Raw genomic sequence first — 20113 nt, 5'->3', positions numbered from 1 at the left:
TATATCTGGCTACAGATTTGTTTCCAAATACCCGCAATATTTCCCCCCACATTTGTATTCTAGAGGAACTCTTGCTTGATTTTTTTTTCCCTTCTCTTCAGCGCGAGCCTCTTTCCCTTGGAGAATAGATCCCTTGGAGGACTCCTGGTAGTTCTGGTACTTTTGGGGAGATGGTGTCTGTACTGAAGAGCCCCATACCCCCTCCCCCCAAGAAAAGTGATTCTTTCACTCCGGCCACTGCAATGTCTTGCCAAAAGAAACAGAACAAGGGGAATTTAGCTTTTCTATCCCTTCGACCTTTGCCCAGCTCCCCGGGTATCCAGCAAAGACATCTCAGCCAGGTAGCAGGCACCTGCCTCTATTTCTCCCAAGCTCCAAATATCAGTCCTCCTTTAAAACCCGAAATACTGGGCGCTGCGGGGGGGGGGGGGGAAGAGACAGAGAGAAATAATTTTAAATCCTCAATCCAGCCTTGTCTATTTCTCTTTGTATTTAATTATCCGTCAATATCCTGAGTCATAAAAATTCGGATATAAAAGAGTGTATAAAAGTGAGTGAAAGAAAAGGTAAGTCGTCATGGCATTACTTCTGCCGCTTTTAATAGGTAACCAACTAGAATTGTGGCTTTACTTTATATATACAATATGTGGACTAGCCCTCTCTGTGAGTTAGTAACTTCAGTGGCAATGGTGCTTTTCCTACTCCATAGACTTATAATCGTTTACTTAAAACTCTGATCAAAAGCCCCCACGAATGACAGTAGACAAAACACTAGGAAGATGTCTTGTTTAACTGGAATACTTGGCAGGGTAAACAACTGAAGCGCGAGTCCGGGAAAGCGGGGAACATTTATGAACAATAAATATTTGTGAATTGTGAAATATGTTATTTTTAGTAATCGGGGCTCGGTGCGATCTATGCTTTGCTTACTAGAGATCCAGCATAAAAAAAGTGGTGGGGTACTAAAACGTCTCTTGATGCTTTGGGTAAGAATCTAAAGGGACGGCGGATTCTTTAGTAGTAGCTTCCTCTGACAGGTCATCTGGAAGGCGCGTTTATTTATTTAGCGGGGAAAAGGAAATATTGCTGAAAATAACGCCACAGACAATGGTCTGTAGCGGAAAAGAAAAGTCCGTTCTAGAGCTCTCGGCGCTGGTCAGAATCTCCGGCGCTCCAATAGTTTTCAGCCGAGCGAGCGGTTTCTCAATGAACATGCATTGTCTCCAGTATTCTACGGCGCTTATTGAAATAGAAGTAATGACTGGAGGGGGGGGGCGGTTAAGTCAAAGTTGCTCTAGTCTCGGAAACACCTCCAGCTCCCCAGCTATCTAGCACCAAGCACTGCCAAAGGAGCTCCTTGACTTGTGCACAGAGATCGCAGCTGACAATCTTTGTTTTAAACCCCTGCTGATGTTGTTGCGCCAAATCCTCCCACATCAGACAAAATATCTGCATTTTCACCCAAACGAGAGCAATTACTAAGGAAACGGGCCCCTCTCGCATCGCCTTTTCCTTCTGGTCCATTTGAAAACGGATCCATCAGCGGGTACCAGGCGTTTAAGAGAGAATTTCTTAAAGGGCATGTGGGACGGAAACAAAAGGCTGCCATTCACAAGAGAAGTCAAAGGCACTAAATAGGGACATCAAAAGGCTCCCAAAATAGGAATTCGGATCCAATCGAAAAATAAAAGAACCTGATTTCTTTTCTTATCTGAAACACACGGATGAAAAGCCTAAAGCAAACAGCCAAAGAAAGCGATTTTTTTTCAAACAGTAAGAAAAGGGAAGAAGGAAAAATAAAGAAACAATCTCATGAATGCATTTCCTTGGACTTTAAATGAGATGAATGAAAACATAATATCAACAGCTTCCACAAGACAAACCTCATTAGACTAATGTCTTTCATCGCGTCAGTTTTGTGCCTTACACTATTCCCGGGATAGAGCGGCGATTATTAGGTATAAAACTAAAGTAATATGGGACAAACGCCCTCTCTCTGGGTAAATAGATCCAACCATCGATTTAGCTAATCTCTGGCTATAGAGATAGGTTATATTTCAGGATTTGGGTTTTTAAATGAATCACTATGAAATAATCGTATGTTTCAAGTATTTCATAGTGATCCATTAAAAAAACCAAGTCCTGAAATATAACCTGTATCTATATATTCACGGCATTTCATATTGGCTTATTATTTTAAAACAAATAAGTCCTGAAGTAGTAAAGAGTATATACAACAAATGCGCTTCCGTTACATCTCCTTGAATTTCTGTCTACACCAGTTGTGTGTATGAGTGTGGTTACAGAGATGGAAGGAAGATACATCTAATTCGATCGTAACTTAAAACTGATTTAAAATATTATTTAAAACGAAAGAGAGTGCACATGCTACTCCTAGTCATGCGCTTCGCTTTTGCATAGGGGTAACGCATGTCATTCCGTGTCCTCTCCCCCCCACCCCCAAAAAACAAAACATTCCTTACGAAGCAAAGATTTTCTCGGATGATTTTGTTCCGTGAATTGGATATTTTTAGACATCTCTTTGTGCAGCCTTTGAAATGATACACAACAGACACATTCCCAGCTCATAGCCAGGCGCCTTCCTTCTGCAGAGTGGAAATAATTCTGCGCGCAATGTGTGACACATATTCGAAGGCTAATTGGCATGGAATTATACGGATTCAACAATGCTACGCAAACCCAGTGACTTTCCTGCTTTTGAAGCCAGAACAAACTAATAGATTAAAGATCAAAGAATGGCTAAGGGGGTTAACTCTATGCCGAGCCTACAATCCCGATCCTGCTCCTACTCGCAATGATTTAAGTGGGCGCAGGATCTCTGTTTAAAGCTTCTCTTTCCTAGGGGGCTGAAGTCCCGAGCGATCGGGAAAGTTTGACACAGCGGCAGCCTTTGGTTTGGCTCGTCCCCCTCCCCCGTCCTTTCCATAGCCTCCTGCCCGGATAAAGCCCTTCTTGACAAGGCTCCAGGGCAGAGACTTCCCTTTGGTCTCAGTGTGTGTTCTGTAAAGTTGTGACAGATTATTAGTAAAGGGAGGGGTTTCACAGTTTGATGAAGATATAACACACTCTGGACCATCCATCCTCCAGGCCCATTCATCTCTGAAAAGACAGAGAAAGAGAGAGAGAGAGAGAGAGAGAGAGAGAAACTTTCTCCCTCTTCCCTTCTCCAAAGCAATTCATCACTGGAGTTGAATTGGGAGTTCTGTCTTCAGCTAAATTCTCCCTCCCTGGACCTCTGCTAGGAGCCTCGCGGCAGCACCTCTAGGTTTATGTCACATTCCCATCTCTGGGCTCCCCGAGCAGTAGGACAAAGGATCTGAAGAAGAGGGCCACAAACGAGGAGAAAGGGCTCGAACCTGGTGTTTCCATCACTACACAATACCGCTTTCTTTCGTAAGGTGCTTGGTGCGTTCCACCCAGTGCAGTCACATAGAGAGACTGGAGGCTCGCGGCTGGGCCGGAGTATGCTCCAAACTCCTGCCCTGATCCATTCGACCAGGGAACTTTCAGTCACACTCACTGAGCAAGGAAGGACTTGGAGGGGTGGGAGTGGGGGAGAAGTTTCCCCAGAGCTCCGTGAAGCTGGTTTCTTCCTGATAACCGGTGGGAGGAATTAGAAAGGTGCCTGTCCTCCAAGTTAAAATCTTGTCCAATTGTATCTTGAAAAGAAGGGAGGCAATATGTTTATCTGGCACATAAACGACGCCATATAAACATTTGTATCGCCTTTATAAGGGAAGAGCAGAGATTCTTGGAGACTACTTATGTGGGGGTGGGTAGATTAGATAGATAGATCGCCTTACTTCGATCTAAACTTTAACTACAGAATAACTGAAAAGATTGTAATGGACGAGGAGCTCCTAGGGCAGTCTTTTGTTTGGAAAGGAGTGATATTCATTGTTTGTCATCGCAGAGAAAGAGAGGAAATTAATTGCAACCAATTAATAATTAATCCAATTTAAACAGCTTTATTATCTCCCCAGAACGAGGGGGATTTGTCAGATAACCCCCCGAAGACCAAATGTCAAGTTTAACCAAATAGTTATTGCTTTATCAAACAGCGTCTGCAAATAAATTAATCAAAAGCAAATATGTCCTTTGTGCGGCTCATTTGCCGGTAATGGATGGAGATGAAGATTTGCCGATATTATTGTCTGTCATTCAGTCTAACAAAGTGAACATTTATTGCATATATATTAAAAATTATCCCTTAATCGAGCAGGGCTGGGGTTGAAGTTATTGGAGTCTCCACAGAGGTGAGGTCCCCTTGGATACAAGCGGGGAGGGCCTCTTCCTCTCCTTTCCCTGCGATTCCCTTCAGAACGTGTTTCAAAATTGCTTTAATCCACCGCTAAATTGAGCTGTTTTACTAACTGTCCACAACACCCTAAATAGTCTGAGGAGCTAATGGACGGGATGTTAGAAAAATAGTGGACGTAAGGCACATCAGAGGCGATACATTAGCCCAGGAGTGATGGCCAGGGACCTAGCAATGGGAAACAACTCCTCTTTGTCTCCCTCTTGGTTACATCATTTTCTAATTAGGCATAAAATTGTCTTCATACACTGGTATCGCTGGCTTCATAAACATAACCATTATGGTTCATAAGGATCCCATTGTGGGGAACCCTTCTCAAAATAGAAAAGGATTTGGAGAGGCCCGGAGAAAAAAACATCCCCTTTGTTTTCTCTTTTGAGAAGATGGATGGGCGATGTCACGCAGCTGATTACTTTAGACTATTAAATTGTCAGAAAGGAAGAATTTCCCTAATAATAAGGGTTTATGGGGAATTATAGAGTTGGATTCAGGGGGAGACAGATCGGAGACTAACAAGGAAAAACCGAAAGGGGGGGGGGATTATGCTCTAAAAGTAAAACTGCTGGGGAGGGGAAATTGCCTGTGTAAATCATTATTTAGTAAAATAAAAGGAATTAATCTAGGAAAACGGACGTAATTTTAGTGCTAGAGCTTCCTCTGGTAAAATGATTTTTCAATAAGGATCTCTCTCTCTCCCCCCTCTTTTGGGGGGATGCTGTCGGGGGGACCTGAAGCCCTTGCACGTCAAAGGCTTTTTTAAAACAGCAAATTCTCCCATTTGTCTCTGTACAAGGGCCAACTGTGTCTCTGAATTCTGCTGTCTCCCCAAAGCAAAAGCAGACTGGGCAGTTACCCCGGCCATGAATGGCAGGGCCGAGCAAAGCTAGCCTTAGCTCCAGGACGTAAAGCCAATTCAGCCCGCGCCCTGTTGGGAGCACGGCGCTAACTGGATGGAGATGGATGGAGCTGCTGCGAGCCCCCGACGCGGTGTCAGACCTGGGACAATTACTGTCTCCAAGCGGATGGACAGACTGACCTCGGCGCACTGGCCCACTGGCGGCCCTGATGAGCTTATCTGCAATTTGCTGGATTTAGTTTACAATAACCCGACTTGACATAAATAACTCCCATGCTGTGGCTAAGCCTGCCTGACCTCCTGAACTAGTGCGAAAACACTGCTGTATTGAGCCAGGAGACAGGTTTTTAAGCTATTAAAATATAAACAAATTTCGAGCTACTTCCCAAGCCAGTTCTGCCCAAAGATTGTGGTACAGGCTCTTTATTTCATCCGTGCCCAAGCGGACGGGGAGCTTCGATTTCTCCTGGGTTAATTTTTTAACCGCCACCACCACTTTCCTAATTCTGTCCCCCTCTCGCTTCCCTTTCGCATGGCATGAACCCACCGGCTACTCTGCGAAAGGCCAAAGCACGGGCCGAATATTTAAAATACGAGCTTTGGTTTAAAGCATCCCAACGCCCACGCTTTTAAACAGGATTGCAGAAGAAGGGCCTCAGAGCAGATGGGATAAGCAGACTGACATGGAGTTTATAGACGATTCCACTCCTGCACACTCACGTCTCCAAATACAACAAACCGGGCGCTCAGACGCTACGCTGCTGAAGGCCACATAAGTGTTCTGAGAGCTCACCTAAATTCGGCCTGAAGACATAGCTTCTACTCACCCCCGAGAGTTTAGTTGCACATAAGGGATATAGCGACTGGTCCAAAGCCCACCGAAACCAAGGAGCGATTTTTCATTCACTTCTGTGGGCTTTGAATCAAACCCATCACCCCGTGCGAGTCCGTTTCTACAGTCCCTACTCAAGCTACTGCCCGGTGAATGACAAATCTGCAGTCTCCACTGGAACGGCCCGGAAGGTATTTGTGAATAAGGCCCTAAAGATATGGCCCAGATGGAATAAGGGCTGCAGGGTGCGGCTCCTCTTGAGAGACCTACATCTGGAACAGCACATAGACAACTTCAGCACTTCCTCAACCTCACTGGAGTATTTGTTCGATTTGAAGAGTCCCTGTAGGAGGAGGATTTGAGATCATTGTAGATCAGATGCGGCTCTACACAATTATATACGTGTAAGCAGATACAGAACGTTTCTCACATCTCATTTTATTAACTTGATGCAATATAACAGCTATGGAAGAAGACCTGCAGGCCTGACAATGGAGAAGCGAGTGGGACCTTCACACTACACTGTAAAAAGCACGTCTCTCATAGACACCTTTGTTCGTGTCCTTTCTGAAAGCATGGAGTTTAACCCGAGCGAGTTTGGAGACCTTAACCAAATATCTCGTAACACATCTGAATGCTGTTATCTGAGTGACAACAGTATGGTACATTGGCTTCAACAGCACAACCGTTTACTGCATATGCTCAGTAGTCAAATGTGAAATTAAATAATTTTCCAAAGGAAAGAGGCAAACAAATAGTTTGTCCACACTATAGACCAACTACTTACAGCATTTCATTGTCAAGTGAAAAATATTGAATGACTGAAATGCTGAAATACACACAAACATCTATCTGTATCTCTGTAGATAGTATTTATTTTTTAAATGTGTAAACGAACAAATAACATACCTAAACACACCAGAAGAAGCCCGTGAAAACATAATTGTAATGGGAAACTAATGCGTCACTATTGTGAGCTGTTGCGACACCAACTAAAGAAACATTGCATTTTTCCTTCAGTAAGAACGTTGTAATCAGTTTCCATTTTGATCTATTGCCTCTTAGCTACAATTGCTTATCCCATGATTTGGCTATTTTAGCCCTATTCCTTTGCCTACTAAAATACGGGAATGGAGTTCAGGCTTCTCACAATACATTTGTTGAAACAAGATCTTTGTTTCTGTCCTTTGGGAAACTCGGCGCCTAACTATAGGAAGGGAAGGTGGGGAGGGGCACCAAGAGTGAATGGTAAGGAAGAAAAGAGGCTTCCCCTGAAAAGTCTCCTCCGAGTCCTTGTAAAGCGGATCTGGTGTTATCTATTTAACGTGGCATATGGAAATCTTCCCGCGAATCTACAATTAAAGGAGCTCCCCTTTATTCTTTTATTCTCCTGTTAACTTTTGTGTTAAATGTTAACAACCTGGCCCTAGCTATTATGGCGCTATTACCAAGTGAATGTTGACTCCAACCCGGACTTCTTTTCTGTCTATTCTGCGGCTGCCCTCCCACGCAGATTTATGTATTTTTGATATTAAATTCTTTCTCTCATTAAGGCTGCTCTCTTGTTGACTTTTATTGACCCTCGGCCCCTATCCCCATACTTTTCCATATTTAATACTGAAACATTTTTCCAGTGCCCTCCCCTCTTTGTTACCTCCCGGTTGACTGCTGTCCCTAATGGCATGTGCTGTTTGCTCTGTTGTTGAACTTGGTAGGGTCACATAGTCTTGTGCTGTGATATTCTCTGCATTTCCAACCTTGCTATTCTGATGAGGTGCCTTGTATAACAAGCCTTTTTTCCCCTAGCTACCAACTTCCTAATTACTTAAACAAACACCTTCCCTAATGATCCCCTAGGCTTCCTAATCCCTTTCGGGTTTTGTTTAGCTGAACTGCTAATGCTCTGCCTGTCCTACTGGCAGCTTGGCCTTTCTGACCTGAGACATCGCAGCTCTTCTCCTTGGAGCGGGTTGCCTTGTCCAGCTCCTCCTGGGCCAAAGGCCAGGCTCATGGGAGCATTGCATGCCACCAGCTGCTTGAGGTGACACTGAGTTACAAAGGAGAACCGCAAAGGAAACTTCAGCTCACACAGGCAAATGAATGTGTTCATTTATCTCTCCTAATTCAACACTTTGCTTCATGCCTCGGCCATACAGCTTGGCGGATGGAGAGAATATGTAAAGGAATAAATGTCCTTCCCAAGAAAGATTGGCTCACTTCTTGTGGCCGGTCTGTTCAGTATCATTATGTGACCAATTTCCAGAATTGAAGTTGCCTGGTGTTTTGATTCTTCCCTGCCTGTGCATTTGTGCCCTGGAGGTCCCTTCAAAATGGATACTAATTGTTGGGGCTGCACACTGCTGGCTGCTAAAATGCCCCAGGGCTCCAAGGACCTGCTCCTCAATGGCTTAATTGACAAGGACTTGTCTGTATTTAGGAGCAGCTGGTCCAAAGCATTGGCACATCAGTGCAATCTTAACACAGCATCCCTAGCCTGGAGGAGTATGAGGGTAAACGTGGTTAAAATGAAGGAAGATTTATAGTCGGCCCCCTTGGGTAATAGGACAGAAGACAGCTACCAAGATTTTGCCCTAGTAGGGGTTTCATTCATCAGCTTCCCAGCCTTGGTAACATGTCTAGGAGCCACGTTCCAGCTATTATTAATAATAGGAGGTGGCCATTTAGAACAATTAGGCAGGTGACAATATTCCACAATAATGCAGAGCCCTAAACAGGACAGGGGAGCCACAGACGAACAAATCTGTCACTGAATAACACTGGGATTCTGCACTGTAGCTGCTTCCCTTTGGTTTTAGTTTGATCCAAGAGACACCGAGCTCTCATTTATATAGGAAGTTTGCAGCCTGGAGTTAAATGTATTACCAACTAAATTATAACAGGCATCATTTTACAATGCTCCTATAAGAAAGGGGCATTTTGTGGAGAATGCGCTTCAAGCCTGTTTAGGGTGCAGCTTTCTATAAGGAACTGTCTGCTTTAAAACGTAGACCATTACATTTAAGTCATGTTTTAGTTTTAAAACGGAATTGCGATTAGGAGTCCGACGTATTTCATTTCAGAACTATAGCGCCTCAGATCTTTTCTTTTGCTCCTTTAAACGCCTTTAGCTTGCACAATTCTTCTTCATCAGATTTAAATATTTTACTTCTAAACGCGACCTGCTATTTTGTCATGGAGAGTTATTCAGCTTTTTTCAAAGGAGGTTTATGACATGGTTTAAAATTAAAGTGGTTGTTTTTATTGCAATGTGTGGGAAATACTTTTATGTTCACACAGTTCGCCCTGTGAATAGGGATAATAGGTTTGGGATCTTCATTGAAATTTGAAGTTTTTAAACAGAAATTCCCTAACTTTTGCTCGTTTTCTCAACTTTTTTTGCAGGAACAATGCCAACATTGAAGCCCTCGGTTGGAGTCTGCACAGTTGGAGATCTTTGGTGCCATTTTAGACATCTTTGGATTTCATCAATCAAACTGACTGCAATTTTCCATAAAAACCCTGAATTTGGGTCAGAAAGTGGGCAAAGCAGATAAAGATCATTCGGCTGTCTTATGAGATGATAAATAGATATCCATTCAGCCCAACAATGCAAGAAGTGCAGTTTTGTAATTCACTTCCTTGGTTTTGAATGCAGTGAGTCGAAACAATTTATACATGTTTTCCCATGGTTTAGAAGATGTCTTTACATACTTGTCAATAGTAACTTGACCTTTTTCCCCACTGAGTTACCAAGTGGTATGTGTTTGTTTGCTTGTTTTCCCCAAAGAACAGAAAAGGTTTGTTTTTTTTAGAGACAAAATCAATAGATTATTTCTTCTGGTAGTAGCCCATATCAAGCTTAACTGTGTTCTGTTGGTGATTTGCCGTGTGCTTCTTTCGATACATGTGGTCCAAGTTGGGTTTCACACAAACCTGTTGGACTTGCTCAGAGTGTATTCTTGAACTTGACGAAGGGCCTTTTGAATAAGGCGAATGAAGAGACGCCCTAAAAGAAATCAAAGCAGTTAAAGAAGCTTCAACGGGTCTTACCAGTCTGCCTCAGACCCTGGGGGGGAAGGGGAGAGCTGCTTGAAATCTTATCTGAAAGTGATCTGTGAATGAAAAAAAAACCCTCCATTCTTTTTTCTCACAGTAAAACAAATTATTTTAATCATAGTTGAGATGCTGCCTGCCACATGGCTCATGCTCTGTTTAGCCCGTATTCTCTTTCTACTCTTGACTCTGCTGCCCCAAACTGCTGTTTGGTTTTAACACGTTTTCGGACATTATGTTTCGCCAGATTCCTGGCCTGAACTTTTCTAGAGGGAAACATCTTGCATGGGAATATAGTATGACTGGTGCAGTCCAATTTGCCGTTTAGTAAACACAGGTGTGCATTGTGTACAGACATGTGCCATTACATAGTTATGCGATGTATATTAATATGCATAAACATCTTTAATACTTATAGTAATAACATAGCCCTCGCATAGAGCCATGGATCTTAAGGTGCATTACGAAGGAAGTTAAGTATAATTAATCTCATTCTACAGACGGAAAAACCGAGGCACGAAATGGTTAAGTAACGCTTCCAAGATTAGAAAGGAAGTCAGTGGCAGAGCAGGGAATGGCATCCATGCCTCTTGACTCCCAGTCTCAGGTCCTATATAGAGGAGCAATCTATATTACCTGAGTTGATCAAATACATTCAGCTAAGCAGTGGATTCTTTTGAGCATTTCAGAGAAGAGCAACAGGAATGATTTAAGGTCTAGAAAACATGACCTATGAGGGAAGATTGAAAAAAAACGAGTTTGTTAGTCTGGAGAAGAGAAGACTGACAGGGGACATGATAACAGATTTCAAGTACATAAAAGGTTGTTCCAAGGAGGAGGGAAGTAAATTGTTCTCCTTAACCTCCGAGGATAGGACAAGAAGCAACGGGCTTCAATTGCAGCAAGGGCGGTTTGGGTCAGACATTAGGAAAAACGTCGAACTGTCAAGGTGGTTAAGCACTGGAATAAATTGCCTAGGGAGGTTGTGGAGTCTCCATCATTGGAGACTTTTAAGAGCAGGTTAGACAAATACCTGTCAGGGATGGTCTCTACTTAGTCCTGCCATGAGTGCAGAGGACTGGACTAGATGACCTCTGGAGGTCCCTTCCAATCCTATGAGTCCATCCACCTAACCTCTGTACTTAGCTAGTTATATACTAGTTATATATACACACTTTCCCTCTACAACTAGGAAACAAAGGGAATACTCCTGCTGGCGGAGGGGAGGACGTAATGAGTCTTTTTCATCTTTAATTCTTATAACTCGGTGATTTTCTGTTAACTGCTCTTGTGCACTAAAAGCTATAAGAAACACATCTTATAAACATAAATAAAGTGCAATCTAATATAGATATAGCATAAAATTGACCTATTCCAGCAGCCAAGACTCCTATTTAAGTCAATGAGAGTTTTGTAGGAGCAAGGACTGAAGGCGTATTCCAATATGACCTGGGGAAAAAAACGTATGTACTTTTATTGGTTCAGAACGATGCAGGATAGTGACTTCTCTTAGTGGTTAATTATTATGAAAGTAGATCTTTGAAAATCACTTGTTTCTTCCACCAGATCTGTCATATACAATATACATAAGAGAGAGGGAGAGAGATTTTTTCCCTCAAGCTTTTTCTCGCTAGCCTTGAACACCACAACACTACTAAGTGCTAAACACTCAGTTAATGGATAATGCAGCCTCTGATCTGCAATGTACAGCTTCCTCTCATGCATCTGGTGAAAGCTGCTTTTACTATTAATTACATTTTGTAACATGAGCTGAGGCAGGGTTCCTATTAAAACAACCCTGAAAACGTTTCTCCAGAAATGCCAGTGTTAATGCTATCCTGGGTCCTCACAGCGGGTCTTTCACTTCTTTTCAAACTCTACTCCCCAAATCACCCAGACTTTTGTTAAAAAATCATAGATTTTCTGCTATCTCACTATCTCGATAAATCCAAGACAATGGGGTGGTTATGTTATGTGCCCCTTTTCAGTAATAGGGATTCCAGGGATATATTTTAAAGGCACTGCTGTATGAAATTTAAAATGAAATGATCCATTCCACTCACCAGTGGTTGGCGTTTGCCAAGAGGCTAAGCAGGTTTTTCACACACTAGGGTTTCATGGACATCACGTCTTTCGACGCCGCCCCCACCCATCTCCACATCCCTCTTAAATTGAGTAATAAACTAATCCTGGTGTGGCCAGGTATCTCCATTTATTCTCATCTCTAAGGCGAATCTTTTGGGAAAGTTTGGTAAAATTCCATCTGACCATGACAAAAATGATCTCCACCCAACCCCCCTCAAGTTAAGAAATATTTTATCTTCATTTTTTTGCAACTGGATATTAAAATATTGTATTATCACATGTTTCAAATTGTCATTGATGTAGGAACAAGAAAGCTATCTGTTTGAAAATCATGTGCCACTTTACAAAACCAGGCAGCTATTTCTGGTAAGGGCCAAATAAAAGCTCCCACTAAAATCAGAGGAAGCTTTGCACTGCAGGACAGACAGACTGGGTAACAAAGTATTGTGTGGTGTCCCAGATACACACGTACATATGACGGTCTATATACATGTATATGCCAACTGGGGAAAGAATAAAGGCATCTGGGTTTATTCTAACCACTACAGCATTCAAGCAAACACCCTTGGAATGTGTAATCCATATACAGAACAGGCTAGATCATTCACGTGTACACACTTTGCCGGGGATACTGATTTCCTTAAAGTAAATGGGAATTTTGCTGTTGACTTTCAAGTGAGCAAGATCAGGCCTCTCGTTGGCCCTATTGAATGTGTTACCGCTCGCTGTTCGCTTTCTTTTCCTTAAACACACAAGTAAAATCACAGCCATATTTTTTTTGGGGGGGGGGGGAAGTATACACTGGCTCCTTTGCCTCTCTGAGCAGGAAAGCCGTGTTAGAGATTTGAATGGACTTGAATAAACCCAAATATCTCAGTGTTGATATTTGTGTTTGTGTTTCCTGGGCTCTCCCTCTCACACACTTGACACAGGAACTCTGAGCAATGTGCAACTAAAACAAAATGGGAAAACCCTGAACCTACAGTCTCTATTCAGGCAGCTGAAGGCAATGGGAGTTTTGCCACAGGCTTGGTCTGGGATCTGGTCTCCTCCAGAAATGAAATACAAGGAAATGGCTAGTCTCACGTTATTTTGGCCTCAGAGAGAGATCTCAGAGGCATCAGAAAGGCCAGAGATAGTCACCGAAATAAATACTTGAACACAAGTATTACTACCCCAGCCACCCCCGAATTACTTATTCTTTGCAAGTGTGAATCCTCTAACAAATATTTCACCACTAAGCCCCTTTAATGTAGAAGGGAAGAGGTAACGGTGAAGCTGCTGGATTTATGGGTCACCAATGTGACATGTAAAAATTAATACTCCCCTCCTTTACAAATCCCCAAATCACCTGAGTGAAAGGAGACCGCCCTGACTGCTTTTCAAAGACATGGATGAGCTCTGAGGGAGGTGCATATAGCTGTCATTTCATTCGTAAATCCGACATAGTCCGATCAAAAGTGGGGAAGAAAATACAGATTTTAGAATATTATTATTTGGTGCCATTGCAAAAGCATTGCCAACTTGTATTTATAAATCGGGAGAGCGGGGGACACGAGAAACAAATTGCAGCTTCTAGACCTTGTTCTGCAAAAGGTGTCGCGTGAAGATATTTGTTATAGGTAGTTTGCAATGGTAACTCGTTTTCTATGGTGTCCTCTAGTTATGATCAAACTATAAAGGCCTTCATGTAAACAGATACATAGAACGCTTCTTTGACTCTCTATCCAGAGTCATTTTGTAGCGTTTAATTATCTGGTGATTAACATAGAGTGTGAATTCCTGAGGCAGAGATTGTGTCCTATGTGTTTGTTCAGCGTCTCCTACAGTGCTCCTGTCTCGGGCCTTTGGACTTCACTGTAATATAAACACATAATAGTTGCATCAGATTCTAATCTCCAACCAAGTTGCTGATTTCCCATTAACTCAAAAACAACTGGTATATGCAAGAAAAAGCAGAGAAAATCAAAGGCTAGAATTTGGTCCGTTGGGTGAAAGACCCCCCAATATACCTAGACAAACCCAGGAACCTGACTCTGCCCGGGGATATGTGCGTAGCTCCCACAGAAGTCAATGGGAGCTGAGCACATGCATCCAAGGGGAGAGTTTGGCTCTGGGTGTGTCTCTGAGAGTCAACGTGTCAAATTCAATTTTCATCTTTAGCTTTGAATTTATCGGGGTGTTTGGATTGTCGCGCTTTGTTTTCCTTGGGCTCTTTCCATCTGTTTGACAAACAAAAAATTAAGGGCATTTTTTAAACGCAAAAATTGTTTCCTAGCAAAAATACCTAGTTAGGTTTTAAAAATCCATATATTTTACAATGTCTATTTTTTCATCCTGTGCTACGCGCAAATAATTCCATACCAACATTAATGGGCGTTATGAAAATCTCTCTCTATCATTTTAGGAAGAAAATCTGTATTATTTAACATCACAGTAGTGGGTTATATACCTGCTATTCTACACGAAGGTGTTTAGGTATTGCTGTGGTTGTATTTCTTTTGCTGCTGTGCTTTTAAGAAAAAAACAATATCCACTTTTTTAAGTGGGCTTTCTGAGCTATTAGAACCATCATCTTAATTTTTTAAAATGCGCCTTATTAAAATGCCGATTCTTTACCTGATCGTGTAAATATTTATGAGCTTCCCAACCTATCCGAGTCTTTTAAAAATGTAAATAATTCACCCTAATGTAAGTGCAAATCATTACCGACTATCCTGTAAATATGTATCTGGAACGTATTCGCGAGCCTGGCGTTACGATCCCGTGGGCTCGTACACACTGTCCAATATCTGCCTAATCCCTGGTCTTTCAAACGCGGAAGTATGAGCGGATAAATGTATCCGTGTTATGTCAACGTGCACCCATGATCGGCATTGCTCTGCTACTATGGATCTGTCATACTGCCCTATGAGGGATTCATAGTCCTAACAAGTCACACGGGCGTGTGCGGGCTAGAGTCACTGCTCAAGCCTTCACGCTCTCCTCTCGCTGACAGGAGGTGAAAGTACCCAAAGGGCCTGGTCCGTCTCAGCCAGCCAAAGTGCAGCCGCGAGCTGGGTGTGTTTGGCTGTGCGCGGGGACAAGCCACTCGGGCTGGGGCCGAGCCTTTGCTGTGCGCGTGCTGGAGACTCTGGCGGAGCCTGTAGCCTCAGGCCCGGGCCCGGGCCTGGCCAGATCCGGAGTGCAGAGGGCTGGAACCGGCCTGCCGGAGCGCCGCGGCGGCTGTAGGACAAGCTCCGTACCGCCTGTGCATGTTAATCAGGCGCAGGGGAAGGGCGCGGAGACAAGGGGCTATGGCGGGAGACGCGCCCTGGCCGGGGCACTCGGTGCCACTCACTCCGGCGGGGGGCTCGCCGCTCTCAGCAGCCTCGCTCCCCGGTCTCTCAAAGCCTCTTTCAGCCGCGCTGCGGGCTCCTCACCGGAGGAGGCTGGCGCTACATAAAAGCGCATTATGACAATTATCATATCAGGCGGCGCAGAGCATGTCCGCGGAGGCAGCCCGGCAGCTTTCAGGCATTGAGCCACGTTCAGCTGGGCTGGGCTGTAAAGAACCATTTGAATTCGGAGCCTGAATGGAGCAGCCGCAAGAACAAGGAGGAGAGCAACAGAGCTCCCTTTATCCCGCGCGCCACGGCCCCTGCTTGCGCATTCCCTGGAGGTTGCACCTTTCTCGCTCCTGGGCAAATGCAGAAAGTTCTGTTGGGGGGGGGGGGGGGAGGGGCAGCGAGTTAGAGCCAAAGGCCCGTGTCGCCCCCGCCTCACTCTCGGCTGATGGAACCTTTGGCTCCAAGGGAGGAACCCGGCGGCAGAGCCCGAGCGCTCCTGTGTGTGCAGCACACACGCCACCAAGGGCCTTGCATTCGCTCCTCTGCAAACACGGACACCAGAACCACCCTGCCCTGCCACAGGCTCCCAGGCCCACGGAGGGCTAAGAAAGGTGCCGTCCTGGTAATCCCATAGCGACCGTGTCAGGAAGTGACACTGTGATTTATTTCCTTAATATGTACCAGGCCGATTGTGCTGCTGCGGTTATATTTAAGGATCACACACGTATACGGGCTTCTTTATTTACCGTCCACACTGGCGAAGACGCCGCTGAAATAACCTCCGAATAAATGAAATAAATTAATCCAGCCGCTGACTTTCTTATATTTTGCTGAACCATTTAACACCCCTCCCCCGCCCTGCCATTTTCGTGACACAAAACCATCCGAGCCAGCAAACCGGTTGGGCTTTGGCAGATATGATCTATGGAGGCAGATGAGCCGAAGTGCTATTCAAAATATTGTCCATTGTGTTGGTAATCGCCTTTAACCGAAGCCAGTTTATGACTATAATAACCCCTTTTCATATTAATAACGCCAAACCCTCGTCTTCAGTGCTGTGCTGACGGGTGTGCTGCGCAGGTGTCTCAAGCGACCTGTTCACACTGTGATCTCATGCGCTTCTTCGTTTATTATTTTGGTGAGCAAGCAGGTGCTGTTAAAACAAACGCACGCACTCGAATAAACAAAAGGGTTGTTTGCGCTGAATCTGCGAGCATGAAGAATTGTTTAATTTCAGGAGAAAGTGGAAGGGGCTGCTTATGCCGGGATGTGACATTTCCTGTGGTGAAGCCTGCATCGGCTGCTAATAGAGATCTAATTGATGGGTGAAGTCCCATTTCCGCGCTCTCTCCTTTATTGCTCCATCCAGTCTGTTGCAAAATATAACCTTAATCTGATTTAGCAATTCCTCCAGGATTCGGTGCAAGTTTACAGCACAGAAAAATCGTTATTAAAAAAGTTAAAGTACAGACTTGGATTCAGTGCATTGCCTTTTAAAATCCTACCCAGGTTCCTGACATTTAACACTTTCTCTTTTTGTAATAATGCCATTTTTATTATTCATATCAAAGGGGATCTGTGCTAATGTACCTCACGCCTCTTTGTTTTAAATGTGAATGTCAACATTTGAGAATTAAATTGCCTCACTTAGGAGAATGACTGCGTTCCCCCCCCCCCCACATTATAAGCAGAACGACTTGATTGGGTTTGATCAGGCTTATTAAAAGTATTTTTTTTAGGATTTCTACAACTGTGTAACTGACTTCTACATTTCCAATGTATTTTGTGGATTCGGTGGCATTTAGGTTTAGTTAATTCACTACTATTCTAATAGCAGGCTGAACTTACATGTTAAGAAAATAGTTTTCGAGTTGATGCAACCGTCATATCAGAAAATTTTATTGCCAAAATTAATTTATCGGCACGGAGTTATTGTTCTGTTTTTCTTGCTAAATGCTCGAAATAATACATTTTTAAAAATGGACCAGGTACATTAATCTCTCTCTCTAATGTATGTGTTCACATATTCCCTTTACTTGTCAAACAGATGTAAAGAAGTTAAATGTTGCCCCGGAAGAATCTGTAATTTAAGAACACAGATCATACATATATATAAATCAGATTTGTTTACATATATATTCAGCATTTTGAACCCTTCTCTCTTTTTTTAACTGTAATTTTAGGAGTCAGAGCTCATCTACATTGTCAATTTAAGGAAAACACCCTCGGTCCATTGATACTGTGACACGGTGTATTACAAAAGCAAGGAAAATGTGTGCAGCTGGTAAAATGAAAGGGAAAGGGTAGTTCCAATTTTCAGATCCCCTGATAATCGCAGCAAAATGCGCTTTTTTGTTAACCCACGCCTTAAGATGAAGAGACAACACTCATTCTCAGAGCCTAGCTTTTTCTAGGAAGAGTCCCTGAGCCCTTGGAGGATTTTACAGAATTAAGCTCCAGCGGAGTGTGTGAAGCAGTCCTCAATTCACTCCCCCAGCTGTAATCATAGGAAAACCTTGGGAAGGTTCGCGGCCTTCGATATAGTCAGTCGATATAGCAGCGCAATTCCTTTCACGGGATTCTTTTCCTTAATGTTTTTGCGGCCTTTTTCATCTCGGCAATATCAGCTAGTGAGAAGGAGTGTACAGGCATTCTGGAGCTATACAGCCTCTCTTCAGTGCCCTGGATGGGTTTAATGAAGCGGAACACTATGAAGGGGATTTGAACTGGTCTAAATGATTGATGAAGCCAGGGGCAAGGCTGAGCTTTTTCCGGATAAAGCCCCATACATCCCGTCATAATGGCTGGATAGTGGCAGGGCTGGGCTCCTTCAAAAGCCGTGGCCCAAACGCATTGAGAGAAAACAGGGAGGGAAGGTGCTCTGTTGTTACCTAATCAGTTTGTGCACTGAGCCACCAGCCGCCTGAAGCAGGAGAGCGCTGGAGAGGAAGTGAGGAGGGTGAAAGGGGACGTATCTGACACACACCACCACCACCCCCACTCCGGTGGAGGGAGGGCTGAGATCCAGCTGCCTGAGAACACAGCATGGGACTAGGGCACTCGCTCCAGGGAACTGGCTGAGACGGAGGGGGACAGAGAAAGGAGCCCGAAGAAAGTCAAAGTACAAACGGGACGTTCGCAGCATCTTTAGCGCTGGACAAAGCTGGGTTTCCCCTCCCCTTGGGACACGTGCATGGTCCAGTTGGTAATTTACCAGGGGAACATTTTGGTGATTAATGACGGTCTCCACTCCATGTTAGAATAGATCGTTATTTAGCAAAGAAAATAATGCCTTTAAAAATCATATCTACATATATTACATAGGCACGAGGATGCTGAAATTAAAACAATACACACATACAGCCCAAGGGTGTCTCTCTCTAGAGAGATGCACAAGAACCATTGTTGCTGAAAGTACAAGAGGACAGATTTAAATATATGCAACCGTTAAGGAGCTGAGCAAAATGTTTGGGTGCGTATTGTACAGGAAAGCATGAGCTATATCTCCTGGAGCTGTGAACGCCTCAGCTCTCCCAAGCTAAAAGGAGGCCAGGCCTGGTCAGTATTTCAAGCAAACTCCAGAGGCTATAGGAAGTAATGTGATGTTGGTGAATCAGTTAGTGGCATTCTTCCCTTTGAACTCATGTGCCAGCATGATGCTAGGGTACTGTACTGCTGGAAATGCATCTTTCAGATATAATATAAAACTGAAGGGTTAAGGTGGTTTAAAAGAAGTGCCAACTAGGTCATGCTCGGATGACCCACAGTATACAAACTGATTTAGTTAAATCAGTGCAAACCCCTACTTTGGACACACTTATTTTGAATGAAGAATGATCAATGGCAATTTTGCTTAAATTGGTTAAAAAAACCCAAACTTGTGTATGTAGATCAGCCCTTGGTATTTAAAGCCTGATCTATAAACACTCCCTGCTGATCATAATGCTTACTCCCATGAGGAGTCCCGTTGAAGCACAATCCTGAGTAGTATTTGTAAGATTAAGCCCTAAGTATGAATTTCAATAATGGGCAAAGTGATTTCTATAGGAACAGAAATGCTATACGGCCAAATCAATGGCTAGAAATTGCCCAATATAGGGACTTATCTTGTAGTCCTTATGTATACCACTCCATTTACAATGAAATACTGTTTTGAATACACAAGAACAAGAGCAGCAGACCTGCTCTGGGATCCTTTGGGATGAAAAGCACTGTGCAAAAGTAAGGTAATTGTATCATTTTATATTTCTCAATAAAGGAACATTTTGGAAATAGTTGTTGCAACATATCCATGCCTGTATGTGTTTTCTTCAATACTGTTTAAAATGCATAATTAATGTATATATTTTATTAAACAGATTTAGGATTGGACAAAACAATATATCAGCTCCTGAGAAAGGGATGGCTATTCATTTCTACAGTTTGTCCCTATCACTTTGTCTTTAAATTATCTACTTTGGGACCAATTCCACAGTCCTTACTCTGGTAAAATTTCCACTGAAGTCAGTGGGCTAAATCTGACCCACCTTACTCACTTAAGTAACCCCCATCAACTTCAATGGGGCTATATGCATGAGTAAAATGAACAGGATTCGGCCAGGATCTAACAGGAACCACCT

This window comes from Malaclemys terrapin, chromosome 5 (assembly GCF_027887155.1).
Source record: "Malaclemys terrapin pileata isolate rMalTer1 chromosome 5, rMalTer1.hap1, whole genome shotgun sequence".
Classification (NCBI taxonomy): domain Eukaryota; kingdom Metazoa; phylum Chordata; order Testudines; family Emydidae; genus Malaclemys; species Malaclemys terrapin.
Note: the sequence above shows the minus strand (reverse complement) of the source record.